The sequence below is a fragment of the Notamacropus eugenii genome, chromosome 2 (assembly GCF_028372415.1).
Source record: "Notamacropus eugenii isolate mMacEug1 chromosome 2, mMacEug1.pri_v2, whole genome shotgun sequence".
Taxonomy (NCBI): domain Eukaryota; kingdom Metazoa; phylum Chordata; class Mammalia; order Diprotodontia; family Macropodidae; genus Notamacropus; species Notamacropus eugenii.
The window spans coordinates 447,741,669-447,765,611 of NC_092873.1; the positions used below are offsets into that span (position 1 = coordinate 447,741,669).

The 23,943-nt window shown below is 34.4% G+C and overlaps 1 long non-coding RNA gene across 1 annotated transcript; it reads right to left on the minus strand.

The window, feature by feature from the left end:
- Positions 1-3,418: 3,418 nt before the first annotated feature.
- LOC140524161 (uncharacterized) lies at positions 3,419-23,535 on the minus strand. Its single transcript, XR_011973586.1, has 5 exons — positions 23,279-23,535; positions 16,066-16,233; positions 15,079-15,350; positions 11,790-13,031; positions 3,419-3,757 (listed from the first exon to the last, which is right to left on the minus strand). It is a non-coding gene; the product is annotated as an uncharacterized lncRNA (long non-coding RNA).
- Between the last annotated feature and the right edge of the window lie 408 nt (positions 23,536-23,943).

The following is a 23,943-nucleotide window of genomic DNA, read 5'->3' on the forward strand; positions in this document are numbered from 1 at the left end:
AATTTTCTGAAAAATAAAATAAAAGACAAATCTCAAACTTTTCCTTCCCTAAGCAGCAACAGAAAATGTATTTCTAATGGATATAATTGGATAGATAGATAGTTTAGATGGATAGATAGGTTGATACATATATACATATATATGTATGTATGTGTATATGTATGTATGTATGTGTATGTATATATGTATGAATGTATGTGTATATGTGCGTATATATAATACATGATATATAATATATATTATATATGTATATACATACATATACATACATACATACATACATGTATGTATATATGCTTGCTGTTCAGTTGTTTCAGTGACATCTAATTTTTGCGATCCCATTTGGGGTTTTCCTGGTAAAGACACTGGACTTGTTTGCCATTTTCTTCTCCAGTTCATTTTACCAATGACAAAACTAGCCAAAAGGGATTAACAGGATCACATAGCTGGTAAATGACTGAGGATGGCTTTGAACTCAGAAATAGGAGTTTTCCTGACTCTAGACCAGCACTCTATCCATTGTGCCACCTTGCTGCTGTATATGCATGCATGTATAGACAAATATAAGTATATGCTATATATGCCTATAGAAAGGGGAAGGGAATAAGCATTTATACAATGTGCTATGTATGTTACAAACATTATCTCATTTAACCTACAATCCTGCAAAGCAGATGCTATAATGATTCCCTTTTTACAGTTGAGGAAACTGAGGTAAAGCAGTTAACAGACTTGCCCAGGGTCAACAGATAGTGTTTGAGATTGGATTTAAAGTCATACTTTCCAGACTCCAGGCCCATCACTCTATCCTCTGTGCCACATAGTTGCCTAATAAGCACACACACACGTACACACACACACACACACACACTCATGAACATAATATACACAGATGTATATATGCGTGCGTTTACACACACACATATATATGCATACATACATTACATATGTATATACCCATACATCATCTGTGTCTGTATTAGATGTTAGTTATTGCACATAAGGGCCCTGAAGAGACTCAGAAACTGAAACAATTGTTATTTAGCAGACAGGGAGCTTCAACATATAAAGAAAATAGTCAGAAAAGCAAAATGTGGCTCATTTTTTACTTCGATTCTAAATGAGAGTGAAGCTTTATAAAATAGGTAATGAGCAAGCCTTGTTATCAAGAGGTTTGATTCCTGTCTCTGATACATATTGACTCTGTCACCTTTGCCAAGTCATTGAACAACTTAGTGCCATAGGTAAGTCTCCCAGAGGATGAATTACACAAATACATTGCTTATCTGAATCCTATTTTCCTCCAAACTGGGAATGGTACAATGAAATCATAGGTTTGGGGACACCCACCTGCAGTCACATATGCTTCACACCCATCACCACGTACTTAGCATTCATTTTAAATTTCATTTCATCTTCACTCAGCAGTAATAAAAAAAATATTAATGTCAAAATAATGGCTAATGTAGCTACTAAGGTAAATATGAATATCTAAGGATCTTGTATTAGTCAAGCAAGTCAGCCTAGATCTTGAATCAGCTTCAGAAAACTCTGAGATAGTCAAATGGAAACTGTATTTTCTGCCCACTTCTCTGCATACAATCACTAGCAGAAGAACAAGCAGAAATGGAGAAGTGAAGAGAAATGGGCCCATTGTGATTAATGGATTTGTGTGCTTGAAAGTGGACTACTGCAATGATGATGGTGTTTTTTTGGGGGGAAAGCTGTAGCAACAAAGGGATAAGGAATCATTTCTCCATGATATCCAGAGTAAATGTGGCTACAAACATTTCAAGAAGAAAGAGCAGTATAAAAATATATTTCAAGAGATTCAGCCTCTTAGAAAAAAGTACCCCCAACACTCAGTGGGAGACTCATAGATAGTCACTCAGGCAGGATACAAGTCTCAGAATAGAAGGTTGTTTTGTTCGTTTCTTTATTTTTAATGTTACAAATCCACTAAAGCCCTACTCTGGTGCCTAGTAGTGATTATATGAAAGTAACCCTGTGTCCGTGAAGACCATACTAGCAAATCTACCAAGCTAGAAGAACTCAGACTATGGGCCAGAGGTACTATTTTTCTGATGACTACCTGACCAGTTTGGAGGGGCTTACCACCCCAAAACAGGCTGCCAAACATTGATTTGGAAACCAGAGCAATTCACTAATATTTTTTACTAATTTATACATATTTATTTAAAATTTTTAAGAACAGAGATTAGTCAATATTTCTCATTTTATCCCAAGCTCTAGTACCTCAGATATAATTGGTGAATAATAAATGGTTTTTGATTATTGATTAGATATAGAGGGCCTGAAATGTATGGTGGTGGAGGAGGTATCAACAGGAAAATACAAATTTTTATGCTTGTCACTTAAAACACTTCATAATCTGACTTCAGTTTTATTTTGTACTACTGTTTCTCAAATTCTTCTAAGTCTCATTCAACCTGAATCTGCATCCTAATTTCTCCACCCATAAAATCAGAGCTCTCAAACCCTTACCTGCCACCTGTCCCCAGAAAGAAAGGTATTTAAAAAATAAATTCACTTGTTGTTAACCACACACAGCTTTATGTTTCTTACCTCCATACCCTTTTGATCTATTTCCTATACCTAGTAGAGACTTCCTATTCACTCTTCTGCTTCTTACAGTTTTTAACACTCTTCAAAACCCAGTTCAGGTGTTTCCTTCTACAAGCAACCTTTCCCAATTTCTCCACTTGTTAATGATCTCACATCCAACTTTCCCAAATAGTTATTTTATATACATTGAGTATTTTCTTATACGTGTGTGCATTTTGTTTCCCTTCATAACAATGTAAACTTTTCAAGGTCAGAAACAACTTAATTTTTTGTTCTTTATATTTTTAGCTTTATCAAGGTGCTTTCCACATAGTAGGTACAGAAAAAGTATTTGCTAAATTGAATTAAAATTGAATCATGCTGAAATGTTGAAGGACTATTTCAGGTTCTTATTCTCTCATGGAATGTTGCAATTTTGCAAAAGAATATTAAATACACACATATGTATCTGGAAAAAGCAACAAAGGTAAGTGAACTCTTTGAGTATCATAATATTTTAGATATAATAAAATGAATTTTTAATCTATTTTATGAGAGGTTATTAGAAATCACATTTACTTAAGTGTGGTTGTATAAGTAGCAGTTATTTCTGTCCTACATCTTCAAAAATATACATGAGGGAAATTTATTGGAAGATATTACATGAATTTTTTTTTATTCTATCACATCTGATTTAAGAAAAAAGAAAGAAAGAAGAGAGAAGAAAGAAAGAAAGAAAGAAAGAAAGAAAGAAAGAAAGAAAGAAAGAAAGAAAGGAGGGAGGGAGGGAGGGAGGGAGGAAGGAAGGAAGGAAGGAAGGAAGAAGGAAGGAAGGAAGGAAGGAAGGAAGGAAGGAAGGAAGGAAGAAAGAAAGAAAGAAAGAAAGAAAGAAAGGAAGGAAGGAAGGAAGGAAGGAAGGAAGGAAGGAAGGAAGGAAGGAAGGAAGGAAGGAAGGAAGGAAGGAAGGAAGGAAGAAAAAGAAAGGAAGAAAAAGAAAGAAAATTAGTGCTAGCTACCATTTATCCCCATTCAAGTGTTCTGAACTTTTCAGGTCTTGACAGTAGCAGGTAAAATTTTTGACAAAGGACGGCTCAAGGCAATTCTTCAACAACCCTGCTATTTCTGCAGAGGAAGACATGACTTCTGACAGCTTGTGTCTGCTGAGTTTCGATGCTCTGACTAGGAAAAAGACCTTAGAAAAGGATAGGGAGAAGAAAAAGAAGCACATCTCAAAATATGAATGGAGTATGGTAGAACTAGGACAGAAAGACAGCAGCGGAAACCTCCCCTCAAAAAAACTGTGCTTTCATTCTTAGCACTTGAAATCTCAGAGATATGAAGTGAAATCCATCTCAGGTACTTACTTACTATGTGGCCCTGTGCAAGTCACTTGAACTGTCTGCCTCATTTTCCTTATCCTAAAATGGAGATAATAATAGCACTTTCCTCCCAAGGTTATGGTGAGGATAAAATAATAAAATATTTATTAAGTGTTTTGCAAACATTAAAGCACACTATAAATTGTAGCATGATTATTATGGCAATTTATTCAAATTAGATTTTTATATATCCAATATTGTTTTAGGTATAGTGATGGTTTGGTGGGAGGTAGTTAAACTAGGTCAGAGTGAACTACTTTGTAATCTTCCCTTTCACAGAAACCAGAGAAAGTATCATTTCTTATGCTCCCACAAAGAGAGCATTATACCCATACACAACAAATGTGTGTGAGAGATAGACATAATTCCAGACTGACATCCTTCTTGGAGATGGGAAAGTGAAAAAGAAAAAGTGAGTGGCCATGGTCCTCTTCTTACTCCCAAAGAAAGTCTAAAGTGCAATTTTTCATGGAGGTGATACCAGATCAGACAGCTTTGCAACCATGGCACATAGAAGCCAGTCCTAATGTCCAAATGTCTGACAGCCTATTTATTGAAAAAAGCTAAAATATTTATGTAAACAGATATATGTATACATATATAGAAATGTGGATAAATAACGATAGATATAGATGATACAGCTATAGATACAAAGATAGAGATAGAAATAGAGATAAAAAAGACATAGATTTCCCAGTCCTTTCACCCCTAACTGCATCTAATTTGTTAGGAGCACAGTTCCATTTTGAGACATGGTATAGATCTAGACCGAAATTTTCTCATTTCAATCTAGAGATGCCATTAAATTTTTGTTTTAGATCTCAGTTCTTTCCAAATGCCCAGTCTTTCTAGCATAGTCCTTAACATTTTAGATTAGGGTGTTTCATGACATCTGAGACCATGTCATATGATATACCAGTATCTCAAAGCAGATATCAACCCTTAAGATGACACTAAAATGGAACTGATATCTAGTGGGTCGTTGAAAACTCAAACTGGCTAACTATATTAGTTCTTAAGAGTACACAAAAATAATATCTGAAATCCAAGTGTAAATTCAATTGACAGATATAATAACAATTTAGCACACAACACACAATTCTAGATATAATAATAATTTAGCACACAACACACAATTCTTAGTGATAGACCCTCCAGAAAAGTCATCCCAGGTTAAAGTCACTTTGTATGAATATATCCATTCCAAAGCATATCTTATGGGTTACCACAGACTACTTTTGCTAGGGAACTAGAGGACACAATTCATTCAAAGAAAAAATTATTTAAACAAAAAAAAAAACCCAAAATGTAGCAATTTAGCATTATTCTCAACCCCTGCCTACCACCGCTACCCCCAAAAAGAAGAAAAATGAAAACATGTGACATAATCTCCCACAAATACATACACTATCAGTAAGAATATTGCATATCACACAGGTAGTAAACATCTAAGGAATATAGGTGGTGAGCACATAAATATAAGAAGGTGTAGTGAGAAAAAAAAATTCTGACTCTCAGAGTTTTGGGTAAATTACAATCAATTCTATCAACCACAGCCAGCAAGTCGTTAACAAAAAGGGCTCATTGTCCTCTTAGTGATCAAAGAGGAATGACGGCCACTTCTTGACACTTCTATGTCTTTGGAAGAGCAATCAACTTTGATTGCCTAACAATTAATGAGATGAATGAATATTTCAATGAGATGTGGACCCATTCTAACGAGTGTCTGAGGGGATGGCGTGGAAATGTGGCTTTGATTACATTTACTTGCAACCCCTCCTCCTTTCTTCCCCCAGACTTGGACAATTCAATCAAAGGATTTGTCCCTATCTAAATCTGAGTAGAACGCAATGAGAGTCCCTTCCTGGGTGAGGTCTGAACAAGATTAAGGGTTAATAGTCGATCCAATGTCATTCAGAAACTGAACAACCTACAGGCTTTTGAAAATGAGAATTCTGGTCTTAGTTCAATAATTGATTATTGTGTGAGAAGTAATCATTTCTTCTCAGAGGGATGGGATGCCCTCACAACTTTAGGGTTTCTGGTAGTACTTCAGGTGCTCCCTCTTTATCATTAGAAAACAAGTTTGCTTTGTCATATTTTGCTCTTAGACCTCTGGTTCCTGGACATCTTCTGCCTTTCAGTTTCTTTTCTAGAACACAGGTGAGAGAAAAAAGTTGCTAAGAGTGGATATTGTCTGCAAGTCCAACAGTTCTCAAGAGATTTAGAGTTCCTTAGTTTGAATACTGGGTTCATATAGATTACTGGCCTTACAGAGGGAGAAAATATCTGATATGGTGTAGTTCTCACCTATTCTTTCTTAGATCTTTAAATTTATTCCACTTCTGGCTAAGAACTGCTTTGGTTAGCCCTTCCCTACCTTGCCTGCTTCTCAGCTTTCCACTGGGAAATCCAACATTTATTTACTTACTTCTTCTTCTAAATAAACTTTCTTTAATTAAGTTCCATCAGAACACTTGAAGACTGTTCCATCTGTCATAAAGGAAAGCTGCTGCCAGTCTACCTTTTCATATACAGTTGGTATGAACATACCTATATGTACACATAACTTGACTCAACTCACATCTTTTGGAAGGTGAAAATGTTACACTATTTAATTCATAGCTATTAATTGTTAAAATATCCTGAGCTACTGCTTGAAATGTCATTAGCTCACCTACCTTCATCTTTTAAGCTTTGATTGGGTCTTCTTTGAAGACTCTCTTATTTGTATTACTCCTTTTATATTGTGTATTTAGCATGCTGTTCTGCATAGAGCCCTGGCCCGTAATCAGAAAGACCTGGGTTCAAATCTCAACTCAGGTACTTATGTGAACCTATAAAAATTGTATTCAACTTCGAAGGTCCCTTCCAGATCTAAATCTGTCATCAAGAGATCTATATACATATCATTAAATATGGGTTTGAGAGAAAGGAGAAGGACTAGTTGGAATGGTCCCTCAGGATATGTCAATATACCTAGGCCATATGCTGTGTATTATAATGGAGGATGCTGCCTCTTCCAGCTTCCCACCAGTTGAATTCTCTCTGTATCTTGAGGGCAGGGACTTTTACAGTTTTGCCTTTTATATCTCCAATGCCTAGTACAGTGACTGGTACATAGTACGCACTTAATAAATACTTTTTAAAATTTAATTGATTTCTCTCCACTTCTCTGAGTTGACAAGACTCAAGTCAAGTCTTTCCTTTTCCACAATGCCTTTTCTGAACATTTAGTCCACAATGACTTACTTTATGTAGCACTCACTTAACGTTCACATTTTTACTTTTGTCTAATCTTCACAATCACCCCATTTAGAATTTAAATTTCTGATGGTGAAAGATCATCTTAAATCTTGGTATTAACCAATATCAACTGGTATGGTACTTAGCACCCAACTGACTGTGCAATTAATATCACTGATTGATAGATAATTGTTGGCTTTACCTTAATTATTTCCATTTTTATAAGTGGATGGAGTTGGGCAGAAATGGCTTATTTTATCCTGGTATTTTAGCCTCCAATATCAATCATTTAAGTGAAAAAAAGCCAAAATGGAGTTTTAACTCAAAATATAACTCTGTTTTTAACAGAGAATCACATTTGCTTGTCTCTAGTTTGAGTGCCTAAGACTATGAAGGTCTATAGGATTGAAAAGCTCACATTTAAAAAAGGTCAACTGTGAGGTGTGGAATAATCACTCTGTCTACTTGTGCTTGTAGAGGCAAATTAAAGACAAAGTATTCAGCCATGTCAAGAGAGGGGATTCTGAATGAATTGTAACACTCAATTGCCAGCACTCAGAAGCCTTTTCCTGGAGCTAATGTAGACTTGGATAAAGTGCTGTTTGTAGTAACATTATTATAAACTCACCTATGAACTTCCCATGCTAATAACTAGAGTGATTTTGAAATTTTCCAACAACATACGTGTTGTTATAAAAATGGTTGAGAAATGCAAAGGGAATAATATACTTTTGATCAATTAATTACAAATTAATTTATCTCACCTAGATGACTGTGTAAGTTAATATTTTGACTTTTAATATATCTATTTTTCAAAAAATACTATTTACATTCCTCTTTCCATCTTTTTTATTCCTTTTCACTTGAATATGTTCTTGAGTTGAAGAGTCTTCCATTGCTCCATAAGCATCATAAATATGCAATATATTAGCATCTCTCATTCAATTTTACATATTGTCTCTTTTTAGACCTCTACACTCTGATCAGACTTTGTCCAGTGCCCCCATTTACCAAAGATATTACAGGGGAAACCAAACCTGGAGGAAATTTTCCTCCTATCATTTGCCTTCTTTCACAAAATAAATAATAAAAATATAGGATTTGGGGTTATTTTAAATTATTTTAAGTTAACTTTGTTTTTGGTGGGATGGGCTTCATGATTTTTTTAGTATATACTATATACTATTTGATATATATTGGTATATATTTAGATTTATTTAGTATTTAATTTAAATATATACCATAATTTAGATCTATTTAATATATACTATTATCAATATAAGGAGATCTCAGTTTGGGAATTCACTAAAACAATTCAGACTTGGAATATATCTGTAATATGTAGTTGGAGCTATAGTACAGGGGAATGAGTTCTGGATTTGTAATCAAGTAGCCTCAGCCTGAATCCTGACTTGGCCTCTCTTTCCAAGTTTATTTTCTGTGTGAAAAGATTATATGAGATGGAATGGGAGAAGAGAGAAGGACTTGAGTTGTATAAGGAGAAAGGGGAAATTATGAAGGTAATATGGAGGTCTGTGAACTTGTGAAAGATAGAGATTGGATTTGGGAAAGAGAAAATTGGAAAAAAATTAAGTAAAACATGAAGAAAAATAATGTTGAAGTTTGGATTCTACTTCTGGCTTCTGTGTGAGAAAGCTATAGTACAGAAAACATGATAAAAAGATAAAGGCTTGCACTTAATAAGAAAGAGAAGGAAGTTGTGAAAGTGCTTTTTAAATGATTTACACTTGTAAAGAAAACTAGAGATTGAATTTGAGGAGGAAGAAATTTGAGAGAATTTAAAGATAAAATGAAACAGACAAACTTGGCCTGAAGGAACTCATGAAGGATGAAATGGATTGAGAAATAAATATCTAAAGAGAGAGCTTAAGGAATAGGTATTTGACAAGGCAAATAAAAAAAGGTAAATAAAACAAACTGGTGAAACCTATAAGGAGTTAGTGAAAAAAATGAAAAGAATTTTGGCATGCCCGTCAAATTGCTAAAGTAAAAGTATGTAGAAAATGCACTGGCATTCCATGCTAGTAATATGTCAACACCAACAAGCAGTTTAAAAAGAAAGTTGAGAACTTGAAGCAGTATGGAAGGTGTGCACTGTTTTTGATATTTGTATTCTTGATAAAACCTAATGAATATTCTCTATGTTTCAAGTCTAGATTGCTTTACCTGCCAGGCTAGGAGTTTAAAAAATGCTTTTCCATGCTCCAGGTTATCAAGAGCATCAGGGTTCGTTCATACATACACACATACATGCATGCAAACATGCATACATATACACATGCACACATGCATACAAACCAAGGGCTATGGGAAGGCAAATATGTGAAGTGGCAGAAGGAAATAATATCCATGAGGTTGTAATATGGAATTGTTACAATAGAGGAAAGAGCAAAATATATATCTGTACACTTAGAATGTTTTTAAAAGTATTCATGATGAAGCATGATTTGGAAGCTACTAAGAAAAATCAGCCACTTGTCTAACAAGTAATGATAAAATGGAGCCCCAAAAAGCATCAGGAGATAAATCATCCAATAAGAGTTAGAAGAAAAGAAAATAATGAAGAATGGCAGTGAATGGTAATATCCTACTCAGCAGTATGGAAGTAACTATTCATTAAACTTATGATAACAATATAAAGCTATCTTCATCAGGTACATGTGCAATACATAAGAGAAAACACCTCCAAACTTGTCAACACAAATGACTAAAACGCATTGCTATTTTATCAAATGGGTTCAACTGATAATGCCAAGAAAGTATTGCTGAAAAATAGAAAATCTTAGACAAGAAACTGAGGATCATAGGGACAGAGAGTTTTTTTGTTTGTTTTTGCTACTCCCCGTTGAAGCTAACGGATACATAAAAGGGACATTTTAATTAATTTGGGAAATTGGCAACTATCTATGAAGATGGTTTCAAGTTAGAACTCAATTTCTGGACCATGACTTTAAATGAGGAATGACAGAGTTCTGGGCCTGGGGTAGAACACAATTAACAAAAACTGGTAAGAGAAAGTTTTTCTGGTATCTTGCTGATTTAATGCAAAAATATTTAAACAGGATGGAAGAGAAAGGAGGAAATTTCTTCTTATATATTTTACTTCTTTAATTCCCTAGAATATGTCTGGTTTCTTAAAAAATGTAGCATGTACAGGTAATAAATATGTATACTCCTGTTTACTTCCATTCAGTACCCATGAGAGCACATATCTAATGGTTTTATAAAATTCTTTTTATGTTCTTCCCTCTTGTTTATCTTTTTTGTTAGATTTGTCTATAAGTGAAGTTGTCACACTGATGCACCAAGATATTATAATTTGACAGTCTATTTCTCCCTATAACTGAAAAACTTTTCCTTTAAGTATTTAGATGCTATTCCACTCAATACACTATTGAAATTATTTCATTATCTATGACATTTTGAAGTATGATATAGTTTAATCCCTTCCTTATCTCTTTTTAACTATGTTTCCTTTCCTTGTATCATAATTGTGAATCCTTTAGAAAAGAAAATCACCTGAGGAACAATAAGTTCTGTTTCAGTCTCTCATTTTAAAGTTTCATGCATGATATCTTAAATGTTTCAATTACTTGTAAATACTTGTAAATATCATATGCATGGATTCTGCTTTCTAATCCATTATGTTCCTTTCTCTACTTTATGACTGAGTTCATCCCATTCATATACATACTCATGCTTCTTAATTGTGGTTTTCCTTTCATATTATCTTCTTATAGTATTTCATCCATCTAACTCTGGTTTCCCCTTTACAAAGAAAAAAAAAATAGAGAAGCTACTAATCTATAATTGAATTACTCTGATGCCACTTCTCTTCTCCTACCTTCACCTAGCCCAGACCCTAACCACTGGTTCCCATATTCTCTTTCTTTCCTTTTTAATCTCCTCCTTGTGATTCACTATTTATAGCTGGTTAGTGTTGTTCATGCCACATCTATCACTGTATTCTACTATTCCTCTCAAAGTCCTTCTGCATCTTCTATCTCCATTTCTCTGTTGAATAGAGTAGATTTCTGTAACAAATACTTTGTGTGTTCAAACATCCTTTGCCTTTTCCAGATATAAGTGAGGCTCCTGAGTTGACCACTTCTTCCACCCTTACCCTCCATGTTTGTATGGCCTTATTCAAGTACTCCCGAATTATTATGTGAGAAACACTAAAGTTTTTAATTTTTATTCTTTTGCCCTTCTTACATATTATTTATGTAATGTATTACTATTCTTCCATCTTTTATTTTTGTTTTCTTAAAATAAGTAAAATAGAACTAAACCAGTCAGATCCTATATTGATTTTTAACTTCTAAGTCTCTTTAACCTAGTACAATTCTGAAGGTTCATCAGCTTAATTAGTAAGCATATGAGCATTATTTGCTCAAATGCTCAAACTTTAAGGATTTTCCTATTCTATTTTGATTTCAAATTTTCCATCCATCTCCTGTACTTTTTCATCTCTTGTATTTTTATCAAGAATACTTGAAAGGATTGTATTTTACTACAGGTTCATGTATATATAAATGCATATGAACTTACATGTAACATAAATTTACTTGTACTTACATCATTTTCTTCTGTAGGGTCACACTGTTGTGTAGTATAAATTATTCCCAGATGTGCTTATTTATCTTTTGCCTGTTATATTCCAAAGTTTCCTTTCCTTTTAACTAGGTACCGCATAATCTTGTATGCTAGTGAATGGTTCTCTGGGGTTCAAAACCTCTTTCCAGGTGTTTTCAGTATTTTTTTCTCCATCCTAGAAACTCTAGATTTCAACTTTGACTTTCCTAGTTGTTTCATTTTAATGGTTTATTTTAATAGGTGACTGAATGGTTTCTTCCGTTTTCACTTCACCCTCCTCTTGTAATAAATGAAGAAATTAACTCATCCCTCACCCTTCACTCCACAAGGTTTGTTATTTGTTTTTCATGGAATCCGGTGATTTTCAAATGACATCTCCTTGAATCAAATGACATCTCCTGCATTCTATGTCTGTTTTTTGGTAATAGATGCTTCATATATTCTTCTGATTATTATCTTTTGAATTTGTTCAATTACTTCCTATTGGATTAGTGAATCTGTTCTGTTCTATTTTGGGGAGAGTGAGCTATTTGGATAAAATTTTCCATCTTTGTTCTTGGAAAATACTTTTAAAACTTTTTCCTCAGGTTCCTTCCTTCCTTCCTTCCTTCCTTCTTTCCTTTCCTCTTTCCTCTTCTGCTCCTCCTTGTTCTTCTTTTCCTCTTTCTCCTCCTCCTCCTTCTTCTGCTCTTCCTTCTCCTCTTCCTCCTCCTCCTCCTCCTCCTTGTACTTCTCCTTCTCTTCCTCATCTTTTTTGATGCCTTATTTTTACTTATAATAGGGATGCTCTTTTCTTTTGAGTTTACCTTCTAACCCATATCGTTTCTTGACACATTTGAAGATATCTTTGATTTCATTATATAGGTACCTTCTGTTTCTAGATTGGAGATTATCCTAATAAAAAATCATTCCCTCTCAAACTCTTGACAGGGGTGATTAGTGTTAGTCTTATCTATACTGCAGTCTGGATATTGCTGTCACTACCCTGCCATAGTTCTGGACAGGTTGACTGGCTCCTGGTCCCATTTCTTGTCTTCTTCTGAAACACTGATTTAGGACAGAGAGATATAAGCCCCACATTAAGTCAGTCTCCACATTCTGCCTCAAAATCTTGCTTCTGCCTCAATTTCCTGATGGTTCAGTTCCTGTTCTGGCATCAGCTCCATCTCATTTCCTTCTCTTTTTTCATCATCAGCTAGAAGTTTGCTTTGTCCCCTGTTGCAACTATGAGATAATATATTTAAAGCATTTTTCAAACCTTAGAATGCTATGTAGATGTTAGTTTTTATCAATGTTCTTATTGTTATTCAATCTTATTTCTTTATATTCCAACATAATTCATGTTCTGATTTCCCCTTTGAGAATATGTACAGTTCTGTGGCTGGGGTACAAAGCTACTTCAACCTCTCCCTAATTTACTCTGACTATATCCTTTCCCCTCACCAAACAAGACTACTTTCTGCTTTCCTGAATAGCACAGTGTCTTCTCATACTGCTCGGCCTTTGTACACCTTGCATTTGTAAGTTTAGGTTATACTGAATCCCCTCTTCCTCATTCCACCCATCTATAAAATTCCAACAGAATTTCTATTTCTTCTATGAACCTTTCCCTAACTCCTTCTTATTTAACACTTTTGCTTTTCTTTAATGCACTTATTATTTAATATCCTAGGTCAAAAGTGGCAGAGATCTATATTGGATAAATTGCTGGGCTCAGAGTCATGAGGTCCAGTATTCAAGTCTTCTGACATTGGTTGTATGACCCTAGTCAAAGGGGCCTAACAGCTCTCTATAAGTTATTAACTAATCAATAAGTTCTGTTCTACATTGATGGCAATAAGATGCTTGCATATTGTACTTATCGGTGATGGTATCTTATCCCTCCACTCCAATGTTTCTCTAAAGGCTTTTAATCTTTTTTGGTTTGGTTTTTGCTTATGTCATACTATTCTGTGAAGAATTATGGCACATGCAACATTTAGACTTGAAATACACTGGAGATGTTGATGATATGTACACCATTGCAAGTATAAATTCCATACAACTCAGGGGAAATTCACATGTTATTTCAAATATACATTCACCATAATTTGCCTCACCTACAGAAATTTAGCATATTCTTCGAAGAATTAATGTTCTACTAATCAGAAACCTCTTTGATGGTTTATCTAAACATCATCTCTCTATCAGCACCATACATGAAGTTCTCCATGAAGGAACCACTTAGTAAGTATCTGGTTCAGTTGCCATTCATACATGCTGTAACATTTGTCATTTGTATACTGTTTTGAAGTTTGTGAAGCTTCATCCTAATAGTAAAATTATGTTCATTATTATAACAAAGCTCTGAAAATCTAGTTATTCAAGAAAGATTCACTTTTAAGCAATATATACTAGTAAAGTAATAAAAATATCAATATTGATCCTTATTATATATTACACTTTTATGTTACATTGCCCAATTTTGAAGTGCCAGGAACAACTAAAGGAACCCCGTTATTTCCAAAATGTAGGACACTGTTCATAAAGGTAAATCCCAACTCATTTACCCATAATTAATATTTTAAGTTTTCTGATGCTGAAAGAGATAATATTTGTCTATGAATATATAGCTAAGAAACATCTGAACCCAAGCTTTTGCTTTGTTTTGTTAGTCCTAGATCTAACATCTAGTCACTAAACTGGTCTGTTCCAGGTGTGCTGGAAGCAGGTCTAATGAACTTGTTAGAGTAAATTGCTAAATCTTCAGAATAAACACTAAACTCTTCAGAAATCAGTAAATGCTACAAATCAAACCTTGATTTATTGTTCTATTGATTTCTAGACTTAAGAAAGTGTTGATAATGCAAATTAAATTTATAAGCGTGTACGTACATATATTTTCTTCCACTATCCAGAACACAGGTTATTAAACATTTACCAATACACCCTATATTGCTCCATAAACATACTCCTTGATCTCAGCAGAGATGCAGTAGAAGACTCAGGAAATGGAATTATCAACCGACTGGAGGTCTAGTGATTGTAGGTTATCATCATCATCATCATCATCATCATCATCATCATCATCAGTGAGTTTTAGGCACTATTTCACTAAAGTCTTACAATACCCCTACTTATGTAACAATTACAATGTATAAACTCTTGGAAAAAAAGTTTCCTTCTCTAGACCTTGCTAGAATAGCCCTTTTCTTTCCTTCTACTTTCAGCTGATTTAGATAGAAGGTAATAGTATACATGTATTAGAAACTCTTAAATACATAGCTCCTACCTTAATTGGCAACTAGTTGAGATGATTGAGATTGAAAAACTTCACTCAGTTGCATAGAGAGAGGAAATAGGGAACAATTTAGGTTGCTTTGCCAGGACGTGAACAAGAGGGCAATATTTCTTGCGTAGAGAATATCTGTAACTGGTGTGAGTGAAGAAAAATATAGCAGGGGTTTGGTCAACCTAGGCAAACCTGATGTTTGAGCCAAATATCTCATGAAGGTAAGTGGATTCTGCTTCAGGGTAAGTCACTGTTTGTGCTGAGACTGATGTCTGGGGGAAAAATGCAGCAAAGAGAATAATATATGAGATTTTAGTTTTAATTAGTAATGAGTAAGAAAAAAATTAATTGCTAGATTTTAAATTAGCTTGTTAAATGTGAATGCATTCTATGAAGAATAGTTTCACATTAAATATAACATAATACAAGCTTATATATCTATGATTATGAGCTTAGAGAATCAAAGGATTTTTTTTTTATTTGAAAGGGACCTTGAAGATTATATGTATTACTTTATCTTCTTGGATAGCCTCAGGTGATAGAAAATGCAATTCTTATAAGCAAGCAAGTAAGAAAACTACTGACATGAAAATCAATAATAGTCTCTGAAGGAGTTGCTTCAAAAGCCCATAAAGCCTCCACAGATCTATCATATATCTGAAAAAATTTCTGCTGAATAGGGTTAATGTTAAATAGCAGTCAGGATCACAACTCTAGAGTGACTCATTCTATGTTTAATGGTATAGGTTTGTGAGAGATACCATAGACATTTTCATTTGGCAGAGATAAAAAAATGTTGCTCATTTTTTAAAACATGGTTTATCAATATTTGAGTCATACAGAACATTTGCAGGTGATCATAAAGTTCAATATCACGGTATGTGAATATAATAAAACTGTTTTTGGTATATGGAGAAGTGGACAATTGGGATAGAGCCTCTTGGATGAATCCTAAGCTTCCGAGAGAGTTCCAGGGGATCTACTTACTAGTAAGGAAGAGTTGTAGAGGAAAGGATAACAGCAGCTTGATAGCAGGTAGATATCAAATGGTCAAAGAGATCCAGATTCTCCAGAGTTTGATTGAGGTATTCATTTAACTACAGTTCTCTCTACTTGTCATTCAAATATACTGGACAATAGCGTTGCTAAAATGGGCTAAAGAAGAGATTAGTAGTGAAGGTTAGATCCTTCCTTACCTGAAATGAAAGAACATTTTCTATGTGATTTCTCCATTTGTTTGAGCTGCTAATAACTTAAAAGCTATTTTTACCCTTGTTAAAATTTTTGATTAATCATGATTTCTAGTTCACCTTTCTTTATTCTTAATCAGACCAGTAAGTCCGGGTGGGTACATAGAGAATGAATGAACAGGGTGGAGTTTTGCATGTTGGTCTAGAAAAGGTAGAGTTTTATTGTTTTGTTGTTGTTGTTATCCTAGAGTGAAGGCTCCAAACTATAATCATGATATATAATTTCATAATTTTTTATGATTTGTAAGTTTTAATAAACTATAATCATGATACATAATTTCATGATATTTATGATTTGTAATTTTTAATAAACTTCAGAAAAGTGCTTTAAATTGGACACAAAATTGTTTTATGTTGTGCACCTCATGCTAAGACAAGATGCCAGGTAATCATGATGACCAGGTGAGGGTAGATAGGTACATGTGACTCATGTTACTACATTTTAGCCTAGTACATGACCAGTGAAAAGAATATAAGACTAAGGAGTAATTCTACCCAGTGCAAGTCAGGAGTCTTATTCTAAGAAAATTGCCCTTGAGTCAAATTCCAAAGAAAGGACCAATTGCTTCTGCGTTCACTTTTGCTTTCTAAATTAGACCTATCTTTCCCAAGGCAGAGACATTTACCGGTTACACAATAAATCTTTTATGTTTTCAGATATTGAGCTGAGCTGGGATGAAATTTGGAGGGAATGACTAGCCTGAAGAATGAGCCTGGTGGTAAGAGTTAGCCGATAGACAAAAGTGTGGATGCAAGGAATAAGACTGAGAAGTGAGTTAAAGATGGAACAGATAATAAGGTGATAGTCTTTTTAGTTATTTGAAGTTAAGATGAAACATATAAAACATAAGGCATATCCACTAAAATCTGACCCAGGGTCTAGGCTAGGTTAAACTATCCTAGGCTCTTTTCTTCCTCTATATTCCATTTGGTGATCTCATCATCTCCCAGGGATTCAATTATTATCTATCTTGATGATCCTCAGATTTACTTATCTCTCTCCTAATTTTCTTAAACTCTCCTCTCCAGATTTGAATTTCTAACTTCCTATTAAAAACCTTAAAATACATGTCCTGTAAACTCAGTATGTCCAAACCTGAACTCATTACATATTTTTCCCAAATTTATTAACTTGTTTTCAGTTTTCAACTATCACTTCCCTAAGTTCCAAATTTTCTCCTTCCCCTTCCCCTTCCCTCCCCAAGACAGCATGCAATTTTATATAGGCTCTACATATGCATTCCTATTAAACATATTTTCATATTAGTCATGTTGCATAGAAGAATTAAAATGAATGGGGGAAACCATGAGAAAAACAAAAAATAACAAAAGAGAAACTAGTCTGCTTCATTCTATTTTCCAACTCCATACTTCTTTCTCTGGATGTGGGTGGTATTCTGCATCATGAGTCCTTTGGAAATGTTTTAGGTCCTTGCATTGCTGTGAAGCATCAAGCCTATCAAAAACAGTCCTTGCACCCTCTCGTTGTTACTATGTATAATATTCTCCTGGGTCTGCTGACTTTATTCAGCATCAGTTCATATAAGTCTTTCCAGGTTTTTCTGAAGTCTGCCTGTTTGTCATTTCTTAAAGCACAATAGCATTCTATTACATTCATGTACCACAACTTCTTTAGTCATTCCCCAATTGATTGGCATTTTCTCAATTTTCAGTTCTTGGACACCCAAAAAAAGCTGCTATAAATAGTTTTGTACATTTGCGTCCTTTTGACATTTTTATGATCTCTTTAGGATGCAAAATTATGTAGAAGCAAAATTGCTGCATCAATGGATATGCACATTTTTACAGTCCTTTGGACATAATTCCAAATTGCTCTTATGTATGTGTTCATCCTTCATTGCAGAAGAAGACCATGCCATCAGAGAAATAATGACATAGCTTGCACTTGACTTTGTTTTTTTTGAGTGAGGGAGGGCTGTGCAGGTCACCAGTCTCACTTCTCCTCCAGAGACATCTAAATCCAGTGACCTGATATTGATCAGGATGACTAGAGATGACCCAGGATAAGGCAATTGGGGTTAAGTGACTTGCCCAAGGTCACACAGCTAGTGAATGTCGTGTCTGAGGTGAGATTTGAACTCAGGTCCTCCTGACTTCTGAACTGGTGCTCTATCCAGTGCACCACCTAGCTGCCTCTCCAAATTGCTCTGTAGAATGGTTGGATCAGCTCACAGCTCCACCAACAATGAATTAGTGTTCCAACTCTCCCAGATCATCTCCAGGATTTATCATTTCCCTGTTTTATCATGTTAGCCAATCTGATAGGTTTGATGTGTTACCTCAGAGTTGTTTTGATTTGCATCTCTCTAATCAGTAGTGGTTTAGAGCCTTTTTTCACGTGACTATAGATAGCTTTAATTTCCTCATTTGAATATTGCCTATTCATATCTTTTGACCGTTTATCAATTGGAGAATCGTCTTCTTGTAAATTTGACTCAGTTCTCAATATATTTTAGAAATGAGACCTTTATCATCTATACTAGTTGTAAAATTTTCCCAGTTTTCTGCTTCTCTCCTAATCCTGGTTGCATTGGCTTTGTTTGTACAAAACTTTTTCAATTTTATGTAATCAAAGTTATCCATTTTGCACTTCATAATGTTCTCTATCTCTTGTTTTGTCATGAACTCATTACATCTTTCTCAAAACCCTCCCCACTTTCATACCCCCATATTACTGTTGAGAACAGCACCATTTTCCCATTCACCCAAACTCAGTTTATGTGTCATCCTCAATTCCTCATGTTTCCTCACTCCCCAATGCCCAGTTTGTTGCCAAATCCTATTGATTCTACTTTATGAGATCTCTGGTATATATGCCTTTATTTCCTCCATTGCTGCTAACACTCTAGTGCTGACATGGATTGCCTCAGGCCTGGCCCATTGTAACAGTGTATTTACTAGTTGGGCTCCTTGCCTCAAGTCTCTCCCTACTCCAGTTTATCCTCTACTTAACTTACTACATACTTTGATAAAAGTCATCTTCTTAAAGAATATATTTAATATCATCTCCCCTTTCCTCTATTGAATGAACTCCCATGCCTCACTATTACCTCCAGAATCAAATGTAAAACCCAATGATTGGCATTCTAAACCCTTCACAACCTACCATCAGAGTCCCATAGTCAAAAAACAGGGAAACATGACTTTAACCTGTCCCATGATATTATTCCACTCTGAGAAAATGTCTGAACACTGGGATCCTTGTAATTTTTCATGGGGGAAAAAGTGTTTGGTGTATCTTTATCACATTTTTTTTTTTTTTTAGAAAAGCTGAATAGGGTGAGGAAAGATAACTGAAGGTGGTAAGATTGATAGGAAGCAACTGGCCTAAGGCTTTTAATCAACAAGTGAAATTCTCACAGTTGGACACCCAGAAGGAATGACTAACAAATCTGAAAAGAATAAAGCACTTTGGAAAATTATCAAGAACAAAAGATGTGTCAAGGATTTTGGTGATAATTAGTAATTTTTTGAGGAACTATGATATTTCAAAGTCTCCTGATTATCTGACCATTAGGCATAAAGTTGAAAAGAAGCAAAAGTGAAAAGGAAATCTGCAATAACCTGGCATGAAACCCCTGAAGATCATTAGCATAAGAAATGTTAGCAATTAGTTAAAGGCTTGGCTAGTTGTCTCACATTTTGTGTCTCACTTTGTGTTACAGCACCTGTTTCAAGTGCTTGGGGAAGTTTTATACCAGGAAACTGAAGGCCAATAGAAGCCTCCTGCCTTTCCAAATAGAGGATTCTCTTTTATGAACCAGTCTATAGAAATCATTTCCAAGTGTGGAAAAACATGTCTTATCTAAATTTTATATCTCCTTCAAAACCTATTGCAGTTTCTGTACTTAATAAATGTTGGCTTTTTAACATAAATTTCGTTGAATTAAAGGATGGTTTCTCCCAAGTGCTAGCACCTTGCCCGTCCCAAATTATGATATATCTAGTGTGCATATAGATGTGCATATTTTGTGCAATAATTTCTTTGTTAATCAACAGGAACTTATTAAGTGTTGACCATGTATGTATGTTATGTGCTTATTTATCCATGGAGAGAATATAAATTTCATGAATGAAGTAAGAGAAGAGCTTGGTTTTGACTTTGTATCCCCAAAGAATCATACAGTGCCTGGCACAAAATAGGTACTTAATAAATGCTTGTTGATTGACTGATTAATGATGTATCAACTGATAGGCTCAGAATTGCCCCATGCTCAGGAGCTTTAGCTGTTGTTGTCATTAAGTCATTTCAGTCATGTCCAACTCTTTGTGATCCCAATTGTTCATGGTTTTTATTTTATATTATTAATTTTTTTTAGCAAAGATACTGCAGGGGTTTGCATTTCCTTCTTTACCTCATTTTGTAGATAAGGAAACTGAAGCAAAGTGGGTTGAGTGACTTGCCCAGGGTCACACAGTTAATAATCTGAGACCAGATTTGAACTCAGAAAGATAAATATCCCAGACTCTAGGCCCAGAATTCTTTTCATTGCACTACTTAGCTGCCCTGCACACTGATTATTTGACTTATTGCTTAGTTTAAACACAAGGGGAATAAGGTCCTACTTTCAGAATGTGTTAGATTTTGTTTGCCTGTTACATTTCTATTTGTTTCAGGCTTAATTAATTGCTTTATTTGTAATTCATTTCTTTATCTGAGTCTGTTAGGATGATATGAAAATGACTACCTGGCACAAGTTAAATTTAGAGATTGATCACATGATATTTTCTCATTAAGTATTCATACTTGGTATATTACATTTAAAATTATATTCTATATAATAATTTGAACCTGATTTGCTCTGGATGATTTTAATTTTCTTCCTAATCAAGTTATAAGATGAAAATTATGAGGGATATCTAAGTTTATTACAGGATATAAGAAACTTATAAAACCTTGAGAACATAAGAAACTTGGACCATTATCATAAAAGAGGGAAATTGTTCTTGTTTCTTACCTTACTGTCTTTCTCAGGATCAAACCAAAAGAGAAAAAGCTCAGTTTCAAAGCAGTGTTAAGCAATACAAAAATGGAAAAAAGAAAACCTCTGCATTCTTTGACAAATGAAAATGTGCCTAGTTAGCCTCATTCAGAAATTAATACCTTATTTGACAGTTGTTTTAAATCACATTTTATCTAGCTTGAATAAAGACAGTAAGCAATATAGCATGTACAAATTTAGCTAACAATAAACAATTTCTCAGCTTTTCAAGCCTTTCCTGCTGAAGTTAAGCAGATGATTTTATCAGAAAATTTGATTAGTTTAATTTCATCATGGTTTACATAAAAATAAAGATATGAAAACTTAGCTAAAATATAGTTAAATTTTCTGAACTGAGATAAATGCAGATTCTTCCCATTTCTATTCCATTGGGGATCTCAAGGTCACCATGTCAGAAAGGACCAAGATATAACTTTCTTCCAATTCCAAAAGCATGAGTACCTTCTATCCTGATAATTTAAGCAAGATGATTATTTTTTCTCTCATTTTTCCAAGAATAAATAAAAGTTAGCATTTTATTTTTCTTTGTTTTATTTTTTGAGATCTACATTGGAATGCCACAGAGAAGAGCCTACCTCAGGGTGATGAATGTGTGAATTCTAAAAATAATATACACATATACATATACATATAATTATGAGCATATATGTGTTCATATACATGTACATATAATTATATATATAAGCATACACTCATATGTGTATATATGTATATGTATACATATAGAGTAATGGATATGTTTCTTAGAATTTATCTTAATGCTACACTTTGATAAAGTGTTTATAAAGGAGTGATGAGAATGTTTTCCTGTGCATATAATGCTTCTCAATAAGCTGATATTGTAGATAGTTTCTTGTTAAAATCTTCCTTTCACACAGTTTTAATACATTATTTTGAGTGAATAAAATCTAGATAGAAATGTAAGACTGCCTTATTACAAAGCTTTTATTCCTCATTCTTAAAAATCATAATACTTTTAAACCTTTCTTCCCCATCAGTTTGAGGAGAGAAGGTTTCTGTTTGTGTGTGTGTGTGTGTGTGTGTGTGTGTGTGTGTGTGTGCATATGAAGGAAGAAATACAAGTCTTTAGGGGAAAATACTTTGGATTTCTTTTTCTGTGAACGTTATTCAGATTGTATTCCTCTGTCTAGAACTGAATAATTTTAGTGGATATTGAATATATTTTTCTTGATTACTGGATTGATTTTCTCCAGTTCTGGACATGTAAGGTAATGGTAGTAATAAAATTTTTCAAGAGCGAAATTTGTGAAACAGATTGTCTTCCTGAAAGAGTCAAGAGGGTCCTGGGCAGTCTATTTCTCCAACTCATTCTCTCTGTGACAAAATTTTTTTAAAAGGTAAAATACTTGTGATATTATATATAATATATATGTGTATATGTGTAAATGTATGTTTTTATATGTGTGGATACACATGTAATACATATATACATGTGTTTGTAATATTTTTCTCAAGAAAAAATAACTCTGTTAGAACATAGAAGCAAAGCCGGAAAATGTTAAGAATTTTGGTTAAATTGCGCTCATCTTCTAAAGATCAAATTTTTTGTGTGATGGATCATCACTAGCCATACAGTGTAGGTGCTCCAAAAAGATTAAAGAAAAATAATGGCTAAATGTGAATAAGCTGCATAGTGTAGTGGAAAGACCACTGGTCTAAGAGGGGGGGGGACTTATTACTTGGTCTTGGGAAAGGTGCTTAATCTTTCTGGGTTCCAAGTTTCTCATGTGGAAAGTGATGCATTAGGATTGTCTTTAAAGTCACTTTCATCTACAAAATTTTACTCTTCCTCTTTCTTCTCCCTTCTCCCTACTTTTTTCTTTTTTCCTCTCTGTGTTGTATTCTTCTGTCTTCTAATCTGACGCCACAGATTAAGATTATCCTGTACCTTTCTAGATCTCTTACCTTTGCCTTTTTGTCTAGAAGTGCTTTTCTCATCCTTTCAAAGATTGCCTGATAACATGATGAGGTGAGGAGTGTGCCACTGGCCTCTTCATTTCATTCTCTACGAGTGAGAATAGACTATTTTATCCCAACGAAAAGTCAGTAGTGAGAAGTGGATCCAATTCCACATCTCCATTGGATTTAAACTTCAACCTGTAACACCTGAAACTGAGACTGATCTGCCATGATAAATACATGACACCATTTTCAGTCCCCAGTCCCAGTGGAATGGAATGTTTAGCTCAGCCAATCTTCACCTAAAGATAAGTTTTCCTGAGTTCTGGTCCAGCACTCTATCCATTGTGACACGATTCATTTATAAGCAGCCACAACTACACAGCTTGCAACGGGCTAATTCCATCAATGTTCATGTGAAACTATGAATGCTATCAATCTGATCAAAAATATAGTACATTAGATATTTTATTGGGGGAAATAATATGGTATATATTACTCATTTTGGTGCAGACCACAATTTCATTAGTATAGTATAACTGTGGTAAGAAAATTCCTCCTATCAATACATATTAGCAAATGTTTTATGGTTTTTCATATTAGGATTCCAAGATACTGAGAGGCTATGTGATTTAAGATCATACAATGAGATTCTGTGGGAAGTTGGGCTT